The sequence below is a fragment of the Hipposideros armiger genome, unplaced genomic scaffold (genome assembly GCF_001890085.2).
Source record: "Hipposideros armiger isolate ML-2016 unplaced genomic scaffold, ASM189008v1 scaffold_471, whole genome shotgun sequence".
Lineage (NCBI taxonomy): Eukaryota > Metazoa > Chordata > Mammalia > Chiroptera > Hipposideridae > Hipposideros > Hipposideros armiger.
Window position 1 is genome coordinate 513,985 of NW_017731821.1, and position 26,570 is coordinate 540,554.

General features: G+C 44.3%; 1 long non-coding RNA gene across 1 annotated transcript; it reads right to left on the bottom strand.

Moving 5' to 3' along the window:
* On the bottom strand, nt 1-26,570 carry LOC109395463 (uncharacterized). The gene is made up of 3 exons (XR_002126669.1): nt 26,519-26,570; nt 2,165-2,232; nt 1-124 (listed from the first exon to the last, which is right to left on the bottom strand). It is a non-coding gene; the product is annotated as an uncharacterized LOC109395463 (long non-coding RNA).

Sequence of the window (26,570 nt, forward strand, 5' to 3'; positions counted from 1 at the left end):
ACTTCCATGAAATGGCCACTTCATGTATTGCAACTCTCCTGCAGTGGGTGGAGCCACTCCCTTTGACGTTTCATTGTTGATGGCAAGTGCAGAGCGCCTTGGAAGACTCTTTGGTAACCGATTCCTGGGGAGGGTTGAGAAATGAAGTATTAGTTTGGACCTAATCCCTGTGGCTCAGTCAGCCATGACGACGGACGGTGTATGGTCACATAACCCGTAAGACAGCTGGAGGGTTCAGTCTAGTATTTAATGTGAATGGTGTCTTCCCTCCTTCACTTCTCTTACTCAGCATCAGGTGTGTGACATAAAATCCACGACAGTCAGTGCTCTAAATAACTATCAGTGACAAAACCTAGGAACATACAACAAATGTGAAATCCAGCAATACACCTGACTGATCCAGGAATATGGCAGTAAGGGACGCCTGGGCTCTGGCCCTGTTCCTTTGTTAACAAACACTTTTGCTTTTCTGCCATGAATGAATATTGTATGGTTCATTTCTATGAGAGAGCGTACTCATTCCCTCTACTGCCAAAGAAGATATTTAAGCTTTTCTGTCTTTGGCAAGTGATTCAACAGGCTCGTCTCATTCTCTACTGGTTAATGGCTCTTCATGGCCCTGGTCCTAATCCCTCATTGCTTTCCTCAAACACTTGCTTAATTTTTCCAGCTGAGCAATGGCCTTGCTTCCTTGTCAGTGGCTAAGGAGTCCTTGAAATCCTTCCCATATTCTTGTTCTTCGCCTAGGTTTTGCATGGCACCGGCTGCCCATTGGCATGGATTCATTGAACAGGATGCCCTCATACCCTGAATTATTTAAATTATTCACTTGTCCTCTTTTCCTTTTGGTTTCTTTGTTTGTGCAGTTGAATTAATGAAACTGAAATGTGCCAAGGATGCAACTCCATGCTATTATTTGGGATCAGCCCATATGCGCCACACATTGGTTCTGTTATCTCAGCTCCAACACCATATTCCCCCCGTTTCCATTCTGACCCAGACAGGAACTAGAGAAGGCCAGAGCTACCTTCCATTCCTCTGGCCACACTTCTGGGACCAGGTTCTTTGCCCTTCCAGGCTTGGCTGATGCTCATCAGATTCTAAGCCTCTTGCTAACACACCAAAGCTTATGAGTGCTTGGTCTCCTGTCTGCTCTTTTATTGCCGGTGTCACTTCAATTATTTGGGGGCATGCGTGCCTGGAACATTAGGTGGAAACTGAAAGGCAGAGAAATCAATCCCACATGTACAAGTAGATAAAACTCAAAGCTCCTTTCACAAAGGATTTGTAAACTGTATTTTTAGAAATCCTGATGGTTTGTCGATCTCTTTCTCTATGTTTGAGAAACATGGTAGAAGGCTTGAGAGGCCCCTGGGGTCTTCATAGTGTCACCAAACATCTGTGACATCCCAGAAAGTAAACTTGCATGCATGGGTATATATATAGTCATGGTCGTGGAAGACATTCTATAACTTTCATCAGATTCTCAGAGGAGTCAGAACCCCCTAATTATACACCACTGTTCTACAGAGGTTTTCTTAACCAGTCTGGGAATGCCCCCACATCTAACTACCCCTGAAATCCCAGTGAAAAAAAAGTGAGACTGTTGATTTACTTACAAATAAAATTATTTAAAATAATCTCCTTTTATATTTTATATTTGTATATTTTACACATATTTTTATATATTTATATACAAATATAATTTTGTACTTTACATCTCTCTATATAATCACATTATAGAGATTAATATATACAAATTCATATATACATGTGTTTTTATATTGTATATCACATACAAATCCAAAACATTTACATACATAAATAAAATAGAGCTGAGGTTTGGTCATCCAGGGCCCCCTCTGCCTGTTTGGGTTTTGCTTGCATTTCTGGAGTGTGCTTCATGGGGCTGAGGCTCCGATGCTGTCTGCTGGGCAGACTTCTGTTTACTGAACCTCTCCCTACACCTGTGTAAGTGCGTTTATTGTTTCTTTGTGGAGAAGCTGCTGTAGGTTTGTACTGAACCTGCTGTTTGTGCTTCTGCTCAAGAAACTGTTTTCTCATATTACACACATACATTTTTGTTGCTGCTTTTGAGAAGAAAACCAGTTTCTTGTGACTTGAGGGGAGAAAAAAGTTAAAAACCTATTTCCCTGAGTTATACCTTGAAACGGTGTCTCCTCTGTTGAGAGAGCTCACTTCCTTCCAACATGTACATGGAATTTAGTATGCCTTTGAAGAAGAAAAGAAAGAGAGACAATTTGAGTTAACTATCAACCAAATGTCATTTAACTGATCTTTCATGTTTTTTTTTAATATGTAAGCAATGACCTTGAGCTCTTATTTGTTTTGTGTGTTGGGGAGGTGGGGTGGGCGGGGGGAGTATGGTGTGTGCTGTGTTGCCCATGATACTGAGATCTGCTGGCTGTGAAGAAGCAAGGCTGTGTTTGGGGCAATGCTTGACGTCTGAAGCCCCGGAAATCTAGAATGATGCCCAACTAAAAATGTGGTGGAATGCTCCTGAGTGTCTATCTCTTCATCTCTAACAGTGGAAAGAATAATAACGACTATTACGTAGGATTGCTAATAAAAGAATGGTCGCACAGTCCTGGCAAATGGTGGTGGTGACGTCTATGAATTTCAGAAATAGGTGTTCAATACCTGTGTAGTAATAAAATGCCAGTTGCATAGAAGAGTCGTGAGTCCTACTGCAACTGGTGACCAGAGGAAATCCAGCTGCTGTGGAGAAGACAAAATCCTTGATTTGGCTTCTTGGCAATTAAGTTTCATCTCCTTTGTTTGTTGCATGGACTCACTGTCTAACCTGATTCACCAGCTTGATGCTCTGTAGTGGGGATACACTTGAGAAATACATTAAACATATTCACCAAAGAGGCCAGTTTTTCAAGCTAATGTATAAAGAAGCTTCTGATTGTCTCAAATAATTTATCCCTATAACAATTCATCAAGGCTGGCACTCCACTTTTTTTTTGTTGGTGAAGTTGGAGATTGTAGCAAAAGATGTAAGACCTGTGGTTTTTATGAATCCTTAGAGAAAAATTCAACCACTGAATTGGTAGTTCATGGTAGAGTCACTGAATTTATTAAATTGTGCACATAGCTGTTAACGGCTCAGTGTCTTCAAAGTAATCTTTATAACTGGAGAATTAATCAACTCCTTCTGTTTCTCCTTTTGTTCTTTATTTTCTCTATTAGTTGGAAAGTGAGGCAAGTTTTCTTTGGCCTGTGACAGAAAGTTCCCCAGTGTCAGACTATGACTCAGATGTAATCTAGTACACGGGTCTGTTTTTGTGATTTCTTAAAAATGCTTTTTATTTTAAATGCTTGTCTTTGCAATAATTTTAGAGTTACAGAAAAGTTGCAGAATTAGTACAGAAAATTTCCACATACGTTTCACCCCACTTTTCCTAAAGCTAACATTATGTATAACCTTGCTATATCTGTCAAAACTAAGAAATCCACCTTGGCACAATGCCTTTAACTCAACTACCATCTTTTTTTTTTTTTTAAAGATTTTGTTGGGAAATGGGGAAGGGGAACAGACAAGTTGTTGTCCTTTTGTTCTTCAGTCTAGTTATGGAGGATGTTGCTTCACTGGCCCATATTGGTATTATGATCATTGCGCTTTTCTTGGTTGAAGGCAGTCAGTCGCCAGTCACTGGACAGCCGCTCACAGCGGCTCTTGGCAGCTCACACTGGCTGCCGGTCGCTCACAGTAGCTCATGGCAGCCCACTGAGCCCTGATGCAGCCTACGCCATCACCAGCGACTCATGGCAGCCCAGCTCCAGGCCAAGCTGTTGTTCATCATCTTAGCTGTGGAGGGCAGTGTCACTGGCCCTCATGTGGGATCCAAACTGGGGCCCTGCTGCTCAGAGCTGGCGTCCCAAGCCAGCTCTTAAACAGTGTGCCACTCGGCTGGCCCCTCAACTACCATCTTTATTTTGCCAGTTTTTCTACTGGTCCCCTATATTTGGTCCAGTATCCAATCCAGGATATCACACTGCCTGTGATTGTTCTATCTCCTTTGTCTTCTCTGATCCGTGAGAGTTTTTCAGTCTTTCCTTGTTTCCCAGGACCTTGACCGCTTTGAAAGTTCCAGTCAGATATTTTGTAGAATATCCCTCTATTTGGCTTCTTTGATGTTGTCTCATTATTAGACTGGGCTTAAGGGTTTGGGAGGAAACAATGCAGTGAAGTACCCCTTCTAAGGCACCATATCAGGGAACACATATCAACATGACTTATTACTGGTGGATTTAACCTAAATCATTTGGTGTCTACCAGGTTTCTCCACTGTCAAGTTACTGTCTTCCCCTTTCTCTAAGCTATCTTTTGGAGGCAGGTAACCAAGTCCAGTCTCGCAGGGGAATTAAGCTCCACCTCTTCAGAAAGGGAGAATCTACATCTATTACTTGAGATTCTTCTCTAAGAAAGATTTTCCCCCTTTCCTCTATGTGTTCATTTATTGCATCAATTATTTCTATCAGTGTGGATTCATGGATATTTGTTTTATTCTTTGGGCTACCACCCAGTATTATCGATATTGATTTGTTGTTCAAATTGTTCCAGCTTTGGCTACTGGGAGCTCTTTTAGCTTGGCTTGTATCCTTCTGACAAGCCCTGCTGTCCTTCTTTATTTCTTTCTTTCTTTTTTCTTATTTTTGAGGGGGCAGAGGCATTTCCTTACTATTCAGCCTTATAAGATGTTTTTGGTTCATCTTGTATTTTCCCTCCCCAACCATGGAATCAACCATTTCGCCAAAAAAGTACAGTGTTGGTGGGTTTTTTTTTAAACACAAACATTAGCCAGAAAGCTTGGATTTTAGTCCTAACCATGCCACAAGCTAGCTGACCAGCTGGAGCAAGTTTCTCAAACCCCCTGTTTCAATTTCCGCAGGCACAAAAGGTGGATGATACGAGTGCCTGTATCATAGGGCTGTGCTTTGTACTGACTCATGTAAAGGACCAAACACCACCTCTTGAGTGTAAGTTCTCATTGCCTCACTTCCTTTGCTGGCAGAGGTGGTATAAGGGGTACCAAGAAAAGGGGAAAGAAAAGAAATTCTGCAATTCTCTGAATGGTAGTGCTGTGAGAATTGTTGCAGGAAGGAAAGGCAAATGTGTATCTGGAATATGTATTACTGTGAAAAAATAATGTTATTCTCGCCATGATATAAGGACCCTAATGTAATCAATTTACTGCCAGGTTTTACTGGAAGGTCCCCCAAGGGCATGGTCCCATGTTGGGGACTCAATGTTGGCTTCTGCTATGGAAAAAGAGCTCTTAGCAGGGGCACTTGTCAACTGAGGCTGAGTGGAGGAAGGGAGGGTCCTTGTTTTTTGAGCCATCTCTACTGTCAAAGCAACTTTGTTCATAGGCCCTCTGAGCAAACAGTAGTATAAATGGGATAAGAGACAGGCTGGCATTTGCAGGACAGATAACCTTGCCTGATTGTCAACAGCCTCCTCCAGTATGGATACCTTCTGAGGGACATTTTGTACAATATGAATAACCTCACATTCTGCTACCAGTTGACTGGCTTGCCTCCCAAAGCAATGGTGCCATGTGGGCAGCCTCACTCCCACACACTCCAGGTCTGCACAGTGATTGCCCTGTTGGGGTTCACCAGGGCTTTCATAATGATCGCTATCTGCCCCAGACATGTCACGTGTCATCAGATTTGCAGAACCATGAGAACCACATGGAGATCAGCCTCCAGGGGCACATCTTATGGGGAAGAGTGGACAGCAGATCTGTAGGGACAAATGGAGACCATGCAGCATAGAACACCCCCTCTAAAGAAACTCTTCCACCCCTCACAGTGACTCTCCTCCACACACCTAGTTTAATTCCATCATAGCACTTATAATGATCAGAATTGATCTTGTCTATTTATTTACTTGTTATTGTCTGCTTCTCCTACTAGAATGTAAACTCCATGTAGGCAAATTATCTCTCTTTCATTTCTGTATCCCCTGAGCATGGGATAATGCACGGCACTCAATAAATACTAGTTGCATCCATGATTCATTATAAGGTCTCTTCTAGCTCTAATAGTCTATCATTCACTTAAGCCAATAAGCATTCAGTAATTACGAGATGGTCTTATGATGGGATATTTTATTTCAACTCATCCTACAGTCTGCAGAGCTCAGTAGTTCTAGAAGGCTATTATTTACCATCAGTCTAGAAAATCTCTTTTAATGAGACAGTCATCTGTGGAGTAGAACAGCTATGAACTTTGGAATCAGGTATACATCTGAGTAATGATGACCCACTATGAAGTTATAAAGTGTTCCTCAAATGTTTGCCCTATATGGACACACACACACACACACACACACCCCCCCCACACACACACCCAGCATGGCATTTGTAGTCACAGAATTCAGGGAGGGCGCATGCATACCCCTTTGACCTTATGAGAATGGGCCTTTGTAAGCAGGGAAAGGACCTGGTCTTGGTCCAATGCAGCACTGGTAAATTCCTCGGCCCAAGATCAGCAACAGGGACATAGTGTTCTGTCTGACCCTTGTGTCTGGGTTATCTTAACTCTCCAGTTCCCATGTCCACTTGACCCCAGTCAGTGTCACAGGGACAGCAACCAGTCTTCATCTGTTGGATGGCCTGAGGGCCAGTCAATAGTGGATATCCTCAACCCTTCCTGCTGGGTAGCAACAGAAGCGATTGTAGACAAGACTGAGCTAGCCAAAGGGTCACAGGCTGGGGGCCATTTAAAGGGGTAGTCTTTATGTTTTAACCATAAAAAGACCAAATGTAATTCGTGAGTTTTTTTGTTTCTGATTTTTTTAAAAAGCCTTATAACTTTTTAAAAACAATTGGGAACATCTGAATATGGGTTGGGTTTTAGATGATGGGTGATACTGGAGACTTTCTAATACTTTTAGGTGTGAGAAATCGTATTGTCATGTAGAAAAAAGCTCTTAGTGCTAAGTGGTGTTTAGGAGAAAAGTATCAAAAAATACATTTAAATGTTTCAGGGGAACAAAAAATACACTAATATACATATAAGAATAAAGCAAATTTGACAAAATTATTGAAGCTAGTTGTGGGTACCCAGATTATCACTGACCTCTTCTTTCAAATAATTTGAACACTTTCATATAAAGTTGTTAAAATAAAAAGCACACTCAGACACCAGAACTCAAGCTCTGGCATTTGCTAGCTGTGTGATACTGGGCAAATTACTTAAATTCTCTGTACCTCAGTCCTTTCAGTGAATAATATAATGCCACCACCTTTGCTGTTTTTTTTTGTGAGGAATAAGCTTTAATGCCCACCTCAGCCATTGTCATAGAGCCCATTTTTTTTTACCAATAGCTCTGGCTTTTAACTCACATCTCCAATTTCGATTTATTCTTGTCCTGAAGCATTTTCTTCACACTTAACCTTGTTAAAACTCACCCAAAACTTCGCTGGTCTACAGATTCCTAAGCCCTTTCTGTGCTGCATCTCTTTCCATTTGGTTCCTCAGAGCCCTGATGACTGTCCGGCCATCGGAAATCATGGCCCTTTCTCATTTAGTCGTCTCCTGGTCATTTAGGAAGACGCCAGCGTAGGCAGACACTAATACTGATTCTTGATGACTTAATCCTTTCACCGTCTCAGTGCACTAAAGCGTATTAGGAGTCACACGAAATAATAAAACCAGACTCAGTGCAAAGTCTAAAGTGGGGTCCCAATCTTAACCGCCTACTCTTGGCATAACCCAAAGAGCCCCCTTTCTTCTTCAAGTGCAGAAGGGAGTCTGTGGAAGCAAGGAAGGGTTCTTGAGTGGTGATGTCAAGCTGAGAAGGGAGAGGTCATGGGGCAGTACGATTAACAGGAGAGCCCACTCTTAACCTCCTGAGGGTTAGAAAACACGTTGAAGAAATAACGGAAGAAACTGGAAGTCCCCATCTGCTTACTCTGTCCACTTCCTGAGAGAGGAAACTGGCTGCTTTCAGTAGCACATGGACACTTGGACACCCTAGTCCCCACCACCAGAAAAGTCCACAAGTTATACTGAGGACATTTCACCCCAGGCACAGCTGGGCTCAGGCCTCCAGAGTTTCTTGGCAGCTCTGGCTCAATTTTTCCATTGTTGATAAGGTGGCCACTGGAGCGGGTAAAGAGCAGCTACCTGGGGGAGGAATTTCAGGACAACCCCGGGAGTAAAGGAGATTACCACGTGCAGAGGTGGAGGGCATGTTGGCCAAGCTTGGGGAGCTGTAAGAACTGAGGAGGCAGAAAAAAAAAAGAGGAAAAGATGGTGGTGAGGTACAAGGGGAGGAAAAAAGAGAGCATGACGGAGCTGCTGTGATGGAGTGACTAGTGACTGGGCCCTAGGAAAGCCAATGGTAATGAGGATGGATGCATATGGGATACACAATGAAAATTTTAAAAATTTCAGATTCTAGGCACAATGATATACAATACATCGATTTAGTTTTTTTTTTTACTCTATTTGCTACTTCTTTTCCCATCATCGCATTTTGGGAGTGCATACATTTAGGAAATGTGGACTGCCCAATATAATAGGCATTCCCAGATATGCTAACCAGGACAACCCTAAGAGTTAGACGTTGCAAAAATGGTGACTGGCACTCTTACGACTGCCTTGAAAACCAAGGCAATGAGCCAGTGACACAGAGAAATGACAAAATAAATTCTCCCAGGCCTCTGGCAATTTATATCTTTAATATATTCCCATTCTTTGAAAAAAAATAATAAAAGAAAGAAATAGATTGATTCTTTTCCCCAAATTCTCAACTAGGCTTGGGGGGATAACAGAAAAAAAAAAAGTATTTCACATAGACAAAAGTCAGTTTTCAGTTTATGCTTAGGATCTGAAGGAACAATGGAGCTAATCAAAGAGTATCCGTGCCTACTAATACTCTAAGCCCAGTAAACATTTTTGATTTGATTTGATCTTTATGGACTGTCCCAGAATAAGGTGGAGATCTAATTTCCTGACTTTTTGTGAACTGGTTTACATGTATATTGGCAAACTCAATATCCAATCAAGTTTCTGTAAGATCCTGATTAGATATGGCACGCTGACAGTGTCCGATTTTAGCAAAAATGCCTAATAGACAAGGATAAGGCTAGAAAGGCTGGTGTTTAGAGTTGGCACTTGACCAAGGAGATTTAGACTCTGTACCCACAAGTACATTTTTCTCGGTCACCTTGGGCATAATCGCTTCATGTCTTGGACCCTGTCCCTGCAAAAGTGGCCTCAATGTCCCCTGCATATACTTCTGTGAATGTTTTGTGAATAAAGAGTCAAACACTGCAAACTTTCTGAAAGAAAACAGTGTGATCTACCTGTTAATTACTGTTATGTAATGACTCCTCCTTATGACTCGGGCACACCATAGCCAAGCTCTCACAGGATATAATTTACGACCCTCTTGCTCTGATACCATATTACCTTTTCCTGTTTTGAAAACTCAGTTACCTTCAAAATATCCTTTCTTATTTAAAAAAAAAATGATCACTTGCAAAATCAGCAGAGGCTAGCAATGGTACAGCACTTGAAGTGGGACAAGATTGGGACCTTGAAAAGGCTTATGTTGCTCCTTTCCGATAATCAACTACAGTTCTCATTCCTCTTATAATGTCAAGGAGATACACAGACAAAGTCCCTCTTAATAGCAGCCAGTCTCACGTTGATTTTTAGCAGGGGAGCTCCATGGAGTGCTGCAGTCTTGTTCAATTAGTAATCTAGTATTTGGAGAGAGCAGTGTTGGCTTTGTCACTGATATTCTTGGTCATTAGAAGATGTCTCCCAGAGTTAACGCAAGTTAAAATGCCCCCTTTTTCAGGTAGCTAAAAATGGGGTCTTCAGACCCAGTGGAAAATGGTTCTCTAGCCCTTTCAACTGCCCAGGAACTTTCAGAGACGGAGATATTAAATGTGGCCAGAGCCTAACGTGTTTCATTTGAACATCCTTCATGGTGGTAAATCTTTGTCCTTCAGTCTGGCTTTTTGGGGAAATAACCTGAAGTCGTTTAGAAACAGTCTGGTATGAAATAAGGAGAGCAGTCATGCTGGTGGTGAGTGCCTCATATCTCGTCAGGAATAAAGCAAATAAATCAAGTAATGAGAGTGGCTTCTCGTCACTATGCTTTCTTCCATCTTCTCCTCATGGACCTGAGCGATGAGTTCAATAAATGTTCTGGGCAGGTCGGACAAGCAGACATCTATCCAGCGGGCACATTATTAAGTGTATCACAGAGCTGAAGCTCACTGGATGGAGAGATGGCTTACCACCGTAGAAAGAACATTAGTTTTATAGTCAGGCCGACCCGGGTTTAAATCTCAACAATCAATTGTGTGGTCCTAGAGAAATCGTTTAAATTCTCTGAATTTTAGTTTCTCCATCTATGTAATGAAGAGTTTTAACGCCTGTCTCAAAAGGTATTGTGAGCGTTAAGTCAGATGACTATGTATTTAAGGGAGCTGATATAGGGTCTGCCATAAAACAGGTTTTCATTCGCTAGTAGTGATGGTTGTGACTCTACCTCCGAGTCCCACTCTGTCCATTCTGTCCTGTCAGAACAATTTCTGAGCTAGGTCAGTTCTCCATCCTCAGTGTGCTGCACTTATATAGCACTGATCACCCTGCACTAGAATTTTCTGTATATTTTTTAGTCTTCCCTAGTAAGCAGTGACCACCCTGAAGAGTGGGAACTTCTTTTGTTCATATTTGTATCTCCTATACCTATCTAAGTGCCTAGGTCATAGGTGATGATGGATGGTTGCATAAATGGATGAATAGATAAATGAAAAACTGAAAACATCTCTACTTGTTAGGATCAAGACCTAACTTATAACAGCCAGGAGACCCAACTATACAGTGGCTTAAACCACATGGCTTATTTCTCTCTTTCGTACCTGTTTCCAGGTGAACTGTCTGTGCTCCACATGGTCACATAGTGAAGAGTTTCTCCCAGGTATTTCTCCTCCCCCCACCCAGGGCATTATCTGTTTGGTGAACTCTAGACCCCTCCTATGGCAGCCAGTGAGTAGAAGAAAAACCATACAGAGGAGATATGCCCAGCGATGTGAAGCCCAGGCTTTGAAAGGTTACAATGATTGCTGCTCACATGTCACATCCCTGGTCACATGACACAGCTAACTGCAGGGAGGCTGGGAAATGTAGTCCACCCTTGTGCCCTGATGTACATCACAGGGAACCCCATTACTCCCGAGGGAAGGGCTGCTAATTTCTGGGTTATCGTACGTTCCCATGTTTACCTCTTAGTTCTTCCGCCCCTTGTAAAACTAACTCCCTGTACGCAATTCCCTCTTGTTGAAAGACTGGCCGGGTCTCTGTTTTCCTGACTGGACCCTGACGGAAACGCATAAGAAGAGCAGAATGGATTTTTATGCATAATGATCTGTCTCTAACACAGTCCACCCACCCCTCTGGCCACCAAATATCCACGTATATTGTTCCTGTCACACATAAAACACAACCACCATTCCCCAAGAGAGACAATCCAAAGTTCAACCCAGTTTCTGAATTAAGCTCAAAGTTAAGAACTTCAGGCCATCTTTGAGCTCTTCATGGTTCAGTAACCTACCAACAGAAAGACAACTTATCTGCACTTCCTCCCCCACCCTGCACACATACAGTCCATATGCAACCATGAAACAGGAACAGGACAACTGCAAATAAAACTCTCAAACAGAACAGGGGAGGTTTGGGGAGCAGTCACTTCCAGAGCAAAGGAAAGCACGCAGGACTGCCCTTGTGAGTTCTCACTGCCTGGCAGGTTAGGCTCTGCTGTGTTCTGCTGTAGAAACTCTTAACTGTTTTTCCTCTGCATTCTCTGACCCCACCCTTGAGAGTCTCTTCCTGGTGGTCGTATTCTCCGGAGCCACACGCAGCCGTTTCTGGGAAGTCAGACCTCCCCTGGTAGTGGCGTAGCTTTTACAGCCCACTTCTCCTCGTGAGAATCTGGGGGATATGGCAGTTGCCCACAGACCTGGAGGTTACAGGCTTTTGCTAACCAGCACTATCATTTCTTTGGCAGTACAATTCCATTGCCTTCTATTGAGTTCCATATGCCAGAAACCACACACAAGTTCTTTCCTCCATCCCTCTGCCTCAGTTTGATAGCTACACAAGCTGAAGACTTTTGAAACAACAGTCTGGGTTAAAAGGCAACATTTTCAATTTGCTCCTTAGTGACAGATACCTTTGTTTGACCAGGAGGCCTTAACAGGTCTTTGCAAAAGGCTTTAAAACACAGGCCTCTCTAGCTGTCTGGAGCACAAGTAGGATGGTCACGTAATTTGTCTTTCCTGTGGAGACAATTTTGAGCGTGTAAAGGACAATGATGAGGACAGGCCCAAAGAAGCCAGGCATAGAAGCAGTTACCTTTCCAGCACTGCACACCTAATCCCTGTGCGCTCTCTTCCCGTCCCTCTTTGCTTGCCCACTGCCTAATCCTTACTGGAGCTCAATTTTTCTTGAAATATCTTCTGAGGAGCAGCCAACACAAAGTAATCCTGTAGCTCTTTATAATCCCTTCTTCTTGAGTTACTGGCTTGGTAGAGATGTGGCCTCACTTCTACGTTATAGATGATAACACCTTTATTAAATATATCCCCGAGCATCAAAAAGACAACTTTGCAACCTGAAAATCCATGGCTGTTATCAGTCAGCATTCAGTGCAAGAAACAAACATCCCATCAGGTGTTTTAAGCAGAATGGAATGCAATCAGGGACACGTGTACTTATGAAATTATTGGAAAGGCTGGAAGAGCGGGAGCTAAGGAGCTGCTGATCGGCTTTAGAATCCTGCCACGGCAGCTGTCATCAGGTTCCCTGCTACTGCCAGTGTCACAGCAGCCCAAGTCCATGGAGCTGCTGGTTAGACACTGAACGTGGAATCTGCCTGCTACAAAAACCCATATCTGCTGGAGCCCAACTGTCAGCCACCCCCACCACAGAGAGGTTGACGGCTCTCTTCTCTCTCCTTTCCACATCTCCTGCAAGAATATCTCAGGGGCAGCACCTCAGTGACATCCACAACCCTTAAGGCAAGGAGTCTGGGAAATAAGTACACAGAGCAAACACCGAGATGGGATCAGACGAGATTAGATGTACAAGATATTGACCAGGGGAATTGTCTCTGAGTGGCAAAGGGGGGAAAAGCACAACTCGGCAGGCATAGTCTTCAGACTCCAAGGCAGGTCAGATACCTACCTGCTCAAGGAGAGAAGGGAGGGAGGGTTGGGTAGGACAAGCCTCAGGCTGCAGTTCTAAGAAAGTCTTGGCCAGGCCAATGGGATGTCCTCGGCAGCAGCTGCCCATCAGAGGACTCCCACACTGGTGGCCAGGCACGAGGACCCCTGCTGTGCGTAGTCACTGGTTGTCAGCCAGGTGGGGAAATGTGGTCTTTGCCCACATGTGGCAGATGCAAAGAGAGGGCGTCAGGAGCTGTGCACCAGCCACGCTCTCTGCACCAAGTAAACCTAAGTGGCATGCCTCCCTGGGCACCCCACAAGTGGCAGAGGGAGTAGAAACGGGTGCTGACCAGCAATACCTAGCACGGCATCCTTATTGGGTGTTCCTTCAATTATTCCTCCCTGACCTGTCCCTCTGAAAAAACTTGTGTTACTAAAATCAAGAAATAACCATTTGGCTCTTGTTTTTGTCTTATCCGAACTTTTGGGGGGGGGGGACAATCCATCAAAAGCATTATGTAAAAAATAAAACTATTTTAATAAAAAGCACTTTAATCTGATTAAAGGAGGCACAAAAGGCCAACCTGGATGAATACACTGGGTAACCTTTCTAGTCCCTGTAAAATTCTCGGAATGCCAACACAGGTTGAGCTGCCCTGTTTGCTGAGATTTGTTATAATGCCATGCCTGTCATGAGAGAGGAATTTCCATAAACATATAAAAGTGCAGTAATTATAATACTAGCTAGGACTTAGTAGTATTTATTATGTGCCAGGCAATTTACAAAGTACTCTACATATGGTAGCAGATTTAGTTGGTGTCATGACCATCATCCTCATTTCAGAGGGAAAACTGAGGAAGGGTACGCAGCTCACCCAACAGATGAGGAAACTAGAGAGATGAAGTCCCGTCGTGACAGTGAGCCACAGAACCAGGATCCAAGCTCAGGCCTGTCTCACCCTAAAGCCCCTTCTCTTTGCCCCTGCACCTCTGAGGGTCACTTCCATCACCCCAGCAGTACCTGGCAAGGAAGGATTCTCCCTAGAGCCATCAGAGGGAACGCAGCCCTGCTGACAACTTGATTTCAGATTCCTATTCCCCAAGAGCTGTGACATAATAAACGTCTTTAGTTTTAAGCCATCCAGCTCTTGGTAGTTTGTTAGGGCAGCCCTAGGCAGCTAATATAATCACTGGTTATGTGCAGTCATCACATGTCAGGCACTGTACTAGTCTACAGACAGAACCAAAAATAAGACATAGGATTTACAGTCAGGCTCTGATGACAGATATTTAATCCACAATTATACAAATACATATTCATGGTTGTGATACACATGAGACGGTTCCCTGGCATGGAGAACCTGAGGTATGACCTCTTTTGGGGGTCAGGAAAGATTTTTCTTTTTAAAATGGAGCTTTAAATCTGACACTAAAGGGGTCTCAGGAGTTGGGGAGACCATGAACGAATATTCTAGGCAGAAGAAACAGCTTCTGAGGTCATGAATATAAATGACAAAAAGAAGGAGGCATAGGGAGAGGAGAAAGGTTGGGGCCTGATTATGCTAATAAATGTCAGTCTTTGAATTCCAAGTTCTTTGTCCAATCCCCACCTGCCAGCCCTCTGGTCCCAAAGGATCTGTACAACGAAGGCCCTGTCTCGGCTAGAAGAGTGGATAACTTGTACCACTCAGCTAGATTTGGGCTTGGCCACTCAGAGGCCACCAGTATCCTGCCTTGTTCAGGTCTGAGTCTGAGGGGTACAGGCTGGGAAAGCTGCTTGCTGCTTGCTTTGGGCTTAGCTGCCGTTCTGCTATTCACCCAGACTCATGTGTCTTGAGAAGGTTTACTTAATAACAGTCAAATGGTCTGTAACTTCAGTGTCTTGGACTTCATGACTCTGAGCTCTGCTGTACGGGTAAAGGAGTGCCTTGGTACAATACAGAAGCAAATGACTGACGATCCCCATCGCCTCAGATGTGGAAGCCATCGAGGCTCAATGCACAGGTCCTGGGGCTGCACACACTTGGGTTCAACTTTCAGTTCTTTCACCCTAACCTTCCCCTTGGGCTTTTCATGGGCAAGACAGAGAGTAAAAGGATAGTGTATATGCTTCAAATTAAAGCCCTTGTGAGGATTAAATCATAACCACGTGCAGAGTACCTGGCCCTCAGTAAACACTCAACTGATGTTAAATAGTGTTGATACTATTATTACCATTAATTAAAGACTGCTACAGTAGGGGCACGCTTTTAGACTTTTAGGTGACTGAGTACATTTCTATATTCTTCGTAATCAAGACGAAGCATGGGTACCTGATGACTGGCTGTGTTGTTAATTCTCTCCAGTAAAAGGGAACCTCGGAGCACTGTGCACTTAAACAGCTGATTGCAATACAATAAGCTCTATTACGCAAAGGATCATTGGAGGCCCTTCTGCTTTCCAACTCAGAGAAAACCGATGTTCGAGAGCAAAAAGATCACCACTCCCCTCCTTTTTAATTAGAAAGTGCTAAGAAGATGAAAATATGTAATAAGGCTCTGCGGTAGTTAAGTGTAATTCGAGTAATGCGTGCCTGGGGTCTCTCTCGTCATTACTCCTCCGCATAGACGAGTGCTGTTAAGAAGTAGCATGTCGGTGAAGGGTAACGCTGGAGTTTGCACCTCGGCTTGGCCACCTCCTAGCTGTGGGACATTGTCGGGGCACTTAAGCTTTACTGCACCTCAGTTTCCTCCTTAGTAAAAAGGATGAAAATATAACCTGTCTCTCAGAGTAGCTGTGAGAGTAAAAGGGGGTAATGTGATCAGTCTATTCTGGGGGTTTAGTACACCCTGCATGTGGTAGGCACCCCATGCACATTCATCTTTGGTATTATTGGGGGAAAATATAAGCATCCAGTAGAGATTCTTTCCTTTGTGAGATCAGAAGAGTTTGGGTGGGGGTGTCAAGTGACACCTGCCTTGTTTTCTGAATCAAAGATTAAATCTTCAGAGGCCAGTAGGCTGTGTGAAATCGGGAACAAGAACGTGTGGAGAGGGGGATAATGCTGTTGCTCTGAATATTTAAGGTCTATAATATAGATTCTATACAATAGGGTTGCTGTCCTAGAGACATTCACATTCTATTGACAGCCATGCAATAAACTAAGGTCTATAATGCAATATGGTAACTGCTATAATAAAGAAGTACAAAGAAAGGAGCCTGTCAGATTGCTTAGGGGGACTAAAGGAAGGTTTTCCTAAGAGATTCTGGACGAGCAGGAGCTTAAAGGATGACTAGTGGTCCACCAGTTGGACAAGGCTGGGGAAGGCTTCAAAAATGGCAGTCATTCTGTTCACAGATGGGGAACCACCACTGAGAAGCGAATAAATGTTTCAGTAATAGCAGTGAGTTTCCTGGCAGAAAGCCTTATTCAATTCCTGCCTTCCAGTGCTTCTGAAGAATGTTTAGGGTGATTTCGCACCAAAGTGCGTGTTTATACACTCCATTGCGAAACAGCTCCTTTCTCCCCTCCATTGCCCACTTACCAATCTGAAGTGTCCCCATGGAAACAGAAAGAAATGACAGGTCATGACATCACAATGGAGTCAGTATCACAGGCCTGGTCATTGTGGATTGTAGGACCATAACAAGGAATCCCGATCTGGTGGCCCTTTGGCCACCAGTTTGAAACAGTAGCTACCATTTGACCTCTAATCCCACAGGTGTAAGACATGAGTACTTCCATCAGAAAGCATTACTACCCCACTATGATGGCACATACTTTCCATAGGAAACCCTAAGCTTTGATCATCATACAACTGGTCAAAGACCAAGTTGTATCTTCCCAATGCGTTTTCCTCTCGCCCTTACAGCTGCCCCCGCCCCCCATACTGGATATGATCACCATGCTGCCAGGGACTTCAACATGTGCTGTAAGATGGCGTGAGCCCACTGACACGTGCAGACCAACTTCTCGCAGACACATCTGTGAATTTAATTTCCCTTTTATGCCCTTTTTGATACTGGGATAATAACTGTGCCCACATCATAGGATTGTTGGAAGGACAAAAGGAGTGAATACATGTAAAGTGTTTAGAAGAGTGCCTGGCTTATCTAATGGAGGCTTTAGAAAATCAGTTGTTGCTATTATAACTCTGCCCTTCATCATCTCTGTTTGTCCTCTGCCTGGCTTAGAATAATTGAATAACACCGAGCAAAGTGGTGAGTAACTAGAAAAAAGATAGGAAAGAACATGAACTCCTGAAATACAGTCTGCCTAGTGAGACAAAGGGCTAATAAGCACCTCAGAGGACAAGCTGTGATGCCGGTCGAGTTTCCCATAGAAACACCAACTGTGGTGCTGGAAATGGCGGTCGGCCGTCTCTCTCTTGCCCTTCCCAAAATGCACTGTCCTTGGCCAAGTTCTTAGAGACCAAATACTCTGCGATCATACAATATTATGGCATCAGGAATGGCTCTAACCCAGAAAGAAACAATCCATGGAAAACCTAGTATTAAATAAGGTCCAAGGCACTGAAGGGAAGGAAGGAAGGAAGCTGCAAACTGTGTCAAAATAATGGGTTTCGCCAAAAGGGAAACCACACGATGAGAATGATGATAGTGGTGCAGAAGTTGAACTGTATGAGAGAGAGAGAGAGAGAGAGAGGCAGACAGAGAGAGAGAGAGAGGTTGGTTCACTGACAATGAGGCGAAGGGTTTGCTGATATGGAAGAAGAAGAAAAAAGAAGCAGGAAAAAGCAGAAGTGTTTCAGTGAGAACCGGAATTTTCAGTCATTTGTGTGCGTGTGAAGGAAGAGGGGGGCCACAGATTTCCTAGGACTCAAACTGGGAGGAACGAGAAACAAAGTTCAGGCAAACAGTGAAAGGCATAGATGAGACCAGACTGGAGGCAGCAGCGGACCCACCAGTGAGGTTTAAAAGTGAGGGGCTGGGAGAAAAAGGAGCATAGGAAAGCCGGCCCTGAAACATCAAAGACAAAGGTATACCAGAGATGAAGAAAGATGGCTTTAAGAGTTGATGAAAGGAACAAGTGTGCAGGAGGAAGCAGGACCTCTCAAAACAGTGTCACGAAAGGAACTCCCTGAGAAATAACAGTTCCGTTCAGCCATACTGGTGGAGGGCCAGGGCCGGGCCATATGCTGAGGTGTGTGCCGGACTCGGAGAGATTAAACAGCAATGGCACCAACCACCATAATCATAATTGTGGCCCTCCAATATCTGGCAGCCCTAGGGATGCACAGCAGAAAGTGTCTACTTCTCAACTGGTTTTACAGAAGATGGTTTATTTGACTCTCCCAACAGCCCCCCTGTTGGGGGGATATTATTATTTTAATTTCACACACCAGGAAGTGCAAGCTCAGGGCAAGAGAGTCAGTGGCCCATTGGCACAGAGGCCAGATGCACAAGACTGGGGACCCTGCCTCCCGACTCCTGCTCCTGTGCCAGACGCTGCCCCATAACTGGTTGTCAGCTGTGTTGACGGAACCCAGGGCATTTCCTATGATATTTCTTTTTTTTTTTTGCTTCTAGAACATTATTCTTCTAAGAAGCTTGAGGCATTTTACATATTTTAAATTCTGATTCATTCAGTCCTTCTTGGGAGATAAAGAATGACACATAAGTCCCAAGCAGTAGGTGCATAATGGAAAAACTGAAATATAGTGGTTCAGATTCCTTACTTAAAAAACAAACAAAGAAACAAAAAAACCCTCTGACCTCCCGGCAGGAAAGTAAATGTAAATTAGTAATGAAACGAGGTTAGAACTAATAACGAAGTCTGAATATAATGAGAGAATCCCAAGGAAGAGCTAAAATATTTGTATGCAAAGCCATTTGTCCAAAGGATCTCAAGGCCAAGAACATGAAAGTGAGGTCTGACCGCACAGAGCAGTCAAATAAACAAGATCAGAATAATGTCAAGGTTGGACGCAGTCCTGGAAATATGCCTTCACAACATGGCCAGTTTATTTTTTCCTTCTTTCTATAATTGCATTTTTCATGCCATGGGGTATAAATTAATTGATTTGGTTTGTCAGAAACTCGTATTTTCAGGGTATTCTAGTTGTAACTTGCCTTCCTAAATTGATGTTTTTGTTTTCACAGGTTTGATCTGTACTTTCTAAGAAGAACTATTGGGTTGTCGGAAAAGTCATGATGCATTTTCACAACGAAAAACAGAAAAAAAATACGTCATGACTTTTCCGACAACCCAATAGATCATTTCAGAAAAGGAAGTAATGAACAGAAATGTAAAATTCCTTCTCTTTCTAAAAATTCCTACCCCTGACTGACTTCATTATTTCTACGGTACGGAAGCAATCTGGACTGTTCCTTCTCATCCTCTCCTCCTTCCCTCATCTCTCCTTCAGGTCCCCTGGATTTCTGCCTTGCTCCCCACCTTGCATGTGAAGGAGGGTCACCCGCTTCCACCCATTCTCCACATGGCCATGAGAGAGAGAGCTTTACATGCAGCTCTGATCATGTAACTTCTTTCTTTAAAATATCTCAGTGGCTCCTCATTGAGCCTCAGGACAAGGCTCAGGCCCCCTAATTTGATGCACTGCCCTTATCGCCAGTCCCATGTGCTTCCATGTCCTTGTACATGTCAAGATGTCTGAGTGGAACACTCTTTTCTCCCTATTTTCTTAGTCCTATGAGCTCCTACACATCCTTGTATCAGATACCCCACCTATTTGTTCCTTACTTCTCTATCTTCCCCTTACACTAAGTGTTAATTTTCTATTTCCTTATCTATTGCGTCTTCTAGGGCACTACTGTTCAATATAACATGCACCACATATGTAATTTTAAATTATCTAGTAGCCACATTTTATTTTATTTTTATTTTTTTTAAAGATTTTTATTGGGGAATTAGGGGGATGGGAAGAGCGGTGGGGAATTGGGAGAAGGGGAACAGAGAAGTTGCTGTTGTTTTGTTCTTCAGTCTAGTTGTGGAGGACGTTGCTTCACTGGCCCAGTTTGTTTTTTTGTTTTTTTTAAAGATTTTATTGGGAAATCGGGGGATGGGAACAGTGCTGGGGAATTGGGGAAAGGGGAACAGACAGGTTGCTGTCCTTTTGTTCTTCAGTCTGGTTGTGGAGGACGTTGCTTCACTGGCCCAAGTTGGCACCATCATTGCGCTCTTCCTGGGCGAGGCAGATCAGTCGCTGGCTTCTGGACGGCCACTCACTGCGGCTGCTGGCCGCTCATGCTGGCTGCTGGCTAAACACGGTAGCCCATGGCAACCCACTGCCACAGGGGCTGCAGCCTACGCCGTCGCCGGCGACTCACGGCAGCCCAGCTCCAGGTTGAGCTGTTGTTCAGCATCTTAGCTGTAGAGGGCAGTGTCACTGGCCCTCATATGTGGGATCCGAACCGGGGCCCTCTGGCATCCCAAGCCAGCTCTTAACCAACGCGCCACTCGGCTGGCCCCTCTAGTAGCCACATTTTAAAAAGTAAAAATTAAACCTCAGGTAGTTAATTTTAATATAGTTTAGTTACCCCCAATGTATTCAAAGTGTCATTTCAACATGTAATAGATATAAACATTATTAATGGGACATTTTACATCCTTCTTTTCATACTAAGTCTTAGAAATCCAGCATATCTTTTACACTAATCTTCTCAATTTGGATGCTAAATTTTCATCAGAAAGACTTGATGTCTACTTACATTGCCTAAGAGTTCAAAAAGGAGACTCATGTTCTTAAGTTTTTCCAAGCATACTTAAAAGTTTTCCAGTAATGGAAGTGAGTATTAGTTTTTAAATGAAAGCTCGTTGAAATGAGTGACAACTCCCACATTCAGTCCCTCCGTTGCATTTCAAGTGTTCAATATCCACAGCAGAGCAGGGGCTGAGAACTGGGCAGCGCAGGTCCAGGCAGTAAGGTCCCTGAGGGCAGGGGTTCCTTCCATTTGTACAACTCCAGGAGGCACCCCCCCACACTGCATTTTGTCCTATAATGGGGCAGCCCGAGGGCATAAACAATGTCTCTCTCATCTCCAAGCCCCCAGAACCCAGGATAGAGCCCAATACACAGCTGGCACGCAATACAAGTTTGCATAAAGGGATAGTTGGGAATGTGTTAGTGGTGAGGGCAAAAGAAATAAATGGAAGCTGGACTCTCTTCAGTGTTCAATGAAAGCGTGTGGCAGAAAGAAGCTCCCAGCTTCTCCTTCTGACTGATGAGAGGTTTCACAGAGTGAGATTAAAAAGAACAAAAATCTTTTAGTTGACTTTATTCCCGGAAAATTTGACTCATTTTTAAGTGCCTCTGTGATGCTGGATCCCATCTAGGCCTCCATATGGCACAGCTAGGCTTTAAAACAAAATGGGGTCTCAGTGGCAGGCTGGTCCCTATGGAAAGGGAGTTCCAGAAATGTGACAAGGGTTTTACAGTTTCTTTGGGAAGATGAAGGAGCTTTGAGCAATTCTGTAATAAGCTTAAAAAGGGAGGATCTAATTGTGTTTGGCCTAGATAGGGCTGTCAGAATGACACAGAGGCAGGTGGCGAAGCCACAGGTACTTGACTTTCTCATCCCTTACACAGAAAGAGTTGTTGCCATTGTGGTAACTGCACAACACTGCAACCAGGAGACAAAGGATAGAGGGAAGGGAGGGAATGTGATAGGGACCGGAGCCCTGGAAAAACAGAGCTCAGGGTGAGGCTGAAAGGGCTGTGGCTGCACTGACAATTTACTCGGAACAATGTGTTTATAGATAACTGCTCTTTGCCCGGTGTGCAGAATTGGTGAACACAGACGGAAAGCCCATCGCTGCGACAAGCACTGCCTAGATGACTAGTGGGAGCCTGGCGTAGGGAGCACCTGGTGGATTCTTGCAAGAGACATGGTAGCAGCCTTGTCTCTAGATATGTCCTTCCCAAAGCCAGCCTCACCTACAACTCTACGTGACTTGGGGGAAGATCTCAGTGACTGCTTGAAGCTCTGGGAGCCTTTCCTGACCATCATTCCTGCACTTCAGCTGAGGACAATGTGAAAAACCACAAGAGTACAAAGAGCTTTGGCTTACAGCGCTGCCCATGGCCATAAAGCCCCTGATACTCATCTACAGGAATCACTCTCCGTTCCTAAGGGCATAATAACCCATATGTCCTCATTTTGCAGATGCCAAAAAAATGTACGCAAGCGGGCTCTTTGGTCAACATTGCTCAAGCAAGTAGCTCACCATCATCAGAAGTATCTGGATGCTGATGGTAACTATTGGGCTGTTGGGAAAGTCATGTCGCATTTTTGCAATGAAAAACAGAAAAAAATACATCATGATTTATCCAACAACCCAATACTTCGAGCACCTCTTGTAACTGCAGAAGTCAGACAGAAGTGGCTTGTAGTCATCTTTTGTTATCGGTATATATTGAGTATTACAATTTTAATACAGTTTTTTTCCTTTTTTAAAATGTGTATACATTTTGTTGGCATTCTCTTTGTATTTAATTCTTTCTTGGAGAGACAGGACATCTTAGCTAGCCTTTACCCACCCATCAGTATTTGCTGAAGACAAGAAAGGAATGAATTATTGTGAAGCAGGCAGTGTCTAAAACCGTTCCCCTCGTCTCTCTCCAGGTCCCACCTTCAGGACAAAAGAACTCTCCCCCATCTTCCTGAAGTGTTTCCCGCTGACTGCTCAGAGTTGCAGTTCTCCCCAGGAAATGCCCTCAACCTAATGGAGCTGCCTCATCTAAGGTTACCCTCATTACTGGGGCACCCTACACCCCATGGCTGGTCAGCTTGGTATTCAAAGGCCCAACCCCATTGCTTGAATTCAGGACGATGTTGAGGGCTATCCTTGCTCCAGAGCTCCTAGCAGGATCGGCGGAGACTGCATCACAGCTCAGCTCCTCCCTCAACAACCCTATTTCCAGCGTTTCTTCCCCCGAGAGCGAAAGCAGATCATCTCTGATGATCAGCAGAAGTAGTGGGCTTGAGTTGAGGGCCATGATGTAAGAAAAATACCCATCTCCGAGTACTAGAATCAGCTTCACTGGGGAAAGACGCTCTAGGAAACCAGCCTGACAGAAGACATAGAATTTTTAGATCTTTCAAATCATGCTGACATGCTGTCGCATAAAACATGACATGTGCAATGTCTTTTTGCGTGGGAAGAGGCAATATATTAATAATTGGATCCATGTACCTTAGAAATGTTTATAGTGTGAATTCACTGTAACGTAATGCTCCTGGTGTGTTGCCCTCATTAGGCTGTGAGTTCCCTGAAGGAAAGGAGGTCCGGCACATACAGGGCTCAATATTTGAAATGAACCCAAAGAGGTCCCTTATTCCCTGCTGATTCTTAAACATTGGTGGCCTTTCCAATAATCTGCCTTTGATGGCCTGAGCCTTTTCAAAAATGTCAGTGACATTTCTCGCCCTTCATTTAGCCACTCATTCACCACTTTAACAGCTGCCTTTTAGGTACCTCATCTGTGTCAGGCACTTGGGAGATCAAGATGCACAAGACAGACACAGTCCTTGTCTTCGTGGAACTTCCATTCTAGAAGGGACTGCAGCTAAATACTAGACACATTGCTGTGTGGTTATAGTTGTGGTAAGTTCCTCTGAGCGCATGCACACTGCACAAGGGGAGTTTACAAGAATAAGACCCAAGCTAATCTGGGAGTGCTCATCAAAGAATTATTTTGGGCAGTGACATTTCAGCTAAGGCTAAAGGGTGAGCAGAAGTCAGCCTGGAGCGAGGAGCAGAAGAAGGAATGCTCGGGGCTGGTGTGCACGTTGGGGACCTGGGTATGTGGGGGGTCGGGGGGTGGGGGGTATGGGACACGCAGAAGAGGCAGGGAGGTGGGAAGGCGACCACTCATGCAGAGCCATGCTAAGGGTTTTGGATTTCGATCCAGGGCAGAGGTGAGTCACCGAGAGCTTTTAAACGAGATACTGGCATGATCAGACTTACATTTTGGAAAGCAGTGCTGTGGTCCTGCACTCAATGGGCTAAGAGGGGATCTGGGAGACCAATTAAGGCAACGATGGTGGCTTGAGAGAGGGTGAATTTTGGAGATATTCAGAGGTGCAGTAGTGGGGGGTCTGGAACCTGAGTGGATGTGGAGAGCAAAGATATGAAGACAGCCACTTAGCAAAGCCACATCTGGGACCATTTCCCTCCGAGTAACTGTGAACTTCCAACTCGGACCTTCCCATGGTGGTGGAAGTGACACAATTCACCACCATAGTAGCGAGTACACATTTTGCGATGTTGGATACATGTCAGCTCCAGGAGAGCAGGGTGTCTACAAAGCTTAAATTAACACAGGGGTGGGACAATGATCAGAACAGCACACAGGGCACCAGAAGGCACCCTGTGTTGGCTCAGGCTCTATTCAGGCAGGAATGGGAGGCGAGGCAGCTGCGGGTTTGCTCAGGGAAGACAATCTTGCAGCACCGGTTAGAGTCAGGAGTCAGTGGGAGAACGGCAAGCTTTCAGTTCCAATTTTTCATTTTTCTTATTGTTTAGGAAATGATTCAGCTCTTGTCTCTCCTCAGTATCACTTGCAATTATGAAAGTTGAGAGAAGAGCAAGAATGAAATTCTACCTCGTGTCATCACAAAGCATAACCTTTAACAACCACCACATAAAACTTGCCCAGAAAATGCCACGCAGGTTCTAAAAGTTGCCTCTCTGTCACTCTGTAGTTATGGTGAGAGGAGCTATCTAGAATGTGATAAATATTAACATTTTGATAGCAGCTTCCTATTCCAAACACTGTACTTTCACTTGTCTTGAATCATGTAATACATATATTAATTCAACAAGTATTTACTGAACAAATTATATGTAACTGAAACGTATAAAACAATGCATACATAGCATGTATGAGTAAAGCTTCTAAAGGGGGAAAATCAATACGCGGGACACTATAGGAATTCTGCTGGAGCTGGCCAGGGAAAGAAAAAGGAAAATAAAGACACAGTAACTCAGGCCGGCCGAGTGACGCATTGGTTAGGAGTTGGCTTGGGACGCCAGCTCTGAGCAGCAGGGCCCCGGTTCAGATCCCACATGAGGGCCAGTGACGCTGCGCCCTCTACAGCTAAGATGGTGAACAACAGCTCAACCTGGAGCTGGGCTGCCAAGAGTCGCTGTCAACGGCATAAGCTGCAGCCCCGGCTGTGGTGGGCTGCCGTGAGCTACTGTGTGGCCGGCAGCTAGCATGAGCTGCCAGCAGCCAGTGTGAGCTGCCATGAGCCGCCGTCCAATGGCTGGCAAGTGACTGACTCTCCCGGGAAGAGCACAATGATAATACCAACATGGGCCAGTGAAGCGACGTCCTCCACAGCTAGACTGAAGAACAAAAGGACAGCAACTCGTCTGTTCCCCTTCCCCAACTCCCCAATGCTGTTCCCCTCCACCAATTCCCCAATAAAATCTTTTTAAAAAAAAAAAGATACAGTAACTCTTGGATTCCTTGTTAAACCAGTGGTGGCAGTGTGCAAAAGGCTCCAGAGGAGAATGCACAAATCTTAAAGGGTGAGGTGCCAGGAACCTCTACCTTAGGTCCTTCCTCTGAAAACTGCTCACAATAACTGACTTGTCCTGAGACCCTGAAAGGTCCCTTCCATTTCTGGGAGTCAGTCAATTTTACTGAGATTTGTCTTGTTTGCATATGACACATTGGGGCTCACATGTTGCCGGGGATCTGCCTCTCCGAAAGGCACAGTTGCTTTGGGGGTTGGCTGAAAGCCCCCAAGTGAAGGATCTGGCACAGACATCACAATATATAGAGATAGAGATGGAGATGGAGATGGAGATGGAGATGGAGATGAGATAGATGATATATAGGTGATATATAGATGATATAGATATATAGATATAGATGATATATTGTAGATATAGATATAGATATATGTATAATCACACTGTTTAACAAACAGAGACAAGGCTTTGCTTCTCTCTTGAACAAAACACAACTTCACTGGGACACTGCTGAGAAACAATAATTTCAACATGAGGCCTTCCCAAACTGCCAGAAAGCACATGATACAAGGATGTTGACAGAGGCACTGAAAAATTCTGTCACTCCTTGTTTTTAAGGACACTGCTGACACAAACAGGGTGAACCCTGGAGGTGCATTATAAATGCCCATCAGTCATGTAAAAATGACACCCCTCATGGATAATGAAGACGGAACTGGCCCCCCTGGGCTGCACAGTCCCCGGGAAGTGGCCTGAGGTGACCTGCCCTCCTTCTGGGGTGGGGATGCAGCCTGGGAAAGCACTTCTGGGAGCTGGACTCCCGTGAGAAGCCCCACAGCGTGATTACCTCTTAGAGCAAATTTCCAGAATGAGTCAGAGGGAAGCATCCCCAGTTTCTC